Raw genomic sequence first — 839 nt, forward strand, 5'->3', positions numbered from 1 at the left:
TTTCCATCCCATTAGCTGAACTCAAAGCAAACAATACAATAGCATATTTGTTTGATTCTGGAGATCAGATTTAATTTCTCCATCTTTGTGCACAATAGTGAACATGGCTTCTTATTTCTCTGAGGAATATAATCCTGGTCTGAGTGGGAGAGAAAACTATATATTTATGTAATTTATTTTTATTTTTATTTCCTCTTTTGATTGAGGTGTAAAATTCTTAGGGGATTGAGACTAGGCACTTTAGAAGAGAAAGAGACTATGTGCTCGCTTGGCAGCACATATACTAAAATTGGAATGATACAGAGAAGATTAGCATGGCCCCTGCACATGGATGACATGCAAATTCATGAGGCGTTCCATATTAAAAAAATAAAAGAAGACTAACACCAAGAATACAGTGGATGAGGGCCCGGGGAGATAGCACAGCGGCGTTTGCCTTGCAAGCAGCCGATCCAGGACCAAAGGTGGTTGGTTCGAAACCCGGTGTCCCATATGGTCCCCCGTGCCTGCCATGAGCTATTTCTGAGCAGACAGCCAGGAGTAACCCCTGAGCACCGCCGGGTGTGGCCCAAAAACCAAAAAAAAAAAAAAAAAAAAAAAAAAGAATACAGTGGATGCTAAGTATTTTTCTAGTGACTTCATAAATGTTCACAAGAGTTTTCAAAATGTGTTTAGATTGATAATGGGTAATTCTTTGTTTTTTCCATGTTTCTATGTAGTAGTTTACTATTTGACTCTGTTTTAGGTTATGTAACTTATTTTACCCAGTAGTGAGTAAGCAATATGCTACAATCAATGTCTTGAAAGAATTGTGTGGCTAGCTTTGATCTCTCTTAATA

At 38.0% G+C, this 839-nt stretch overlaps 1 non-coding gene across 1 annotated transcript; it reads left to right on the plus strand.

Annotated features, from left to right (window-relative positions):
• The first annotated feature begins 260 nt into the window (after positions 1 to 260).
• LOC126023546 (U6 spliceosomal RNA) lies at positions 261 to 366 on the plus strand. The gene has a single exon (XR_007500661.1). It is a non-coding gene; the product is annotated as a U6 spliceosomal RNA (small nuclear RNA).
• Positions 367 to 839: the final 473 nt, after the last annotated feature.

This window comes from Suncus etruscus, chromosome 11 (assembly GCF_024139225.1).
Source record: "Suncus etruscus isolate mSunEtr1 chromosome 11, mSunEtr1.pri.cur, whole genome shotgun sequence".
Lineage (NCBI taxonomy): Eukaryota > Metazoa > Chordata > Mammalia > Eulipotyphla > Soricidae > Suncus > Suncus etruscus.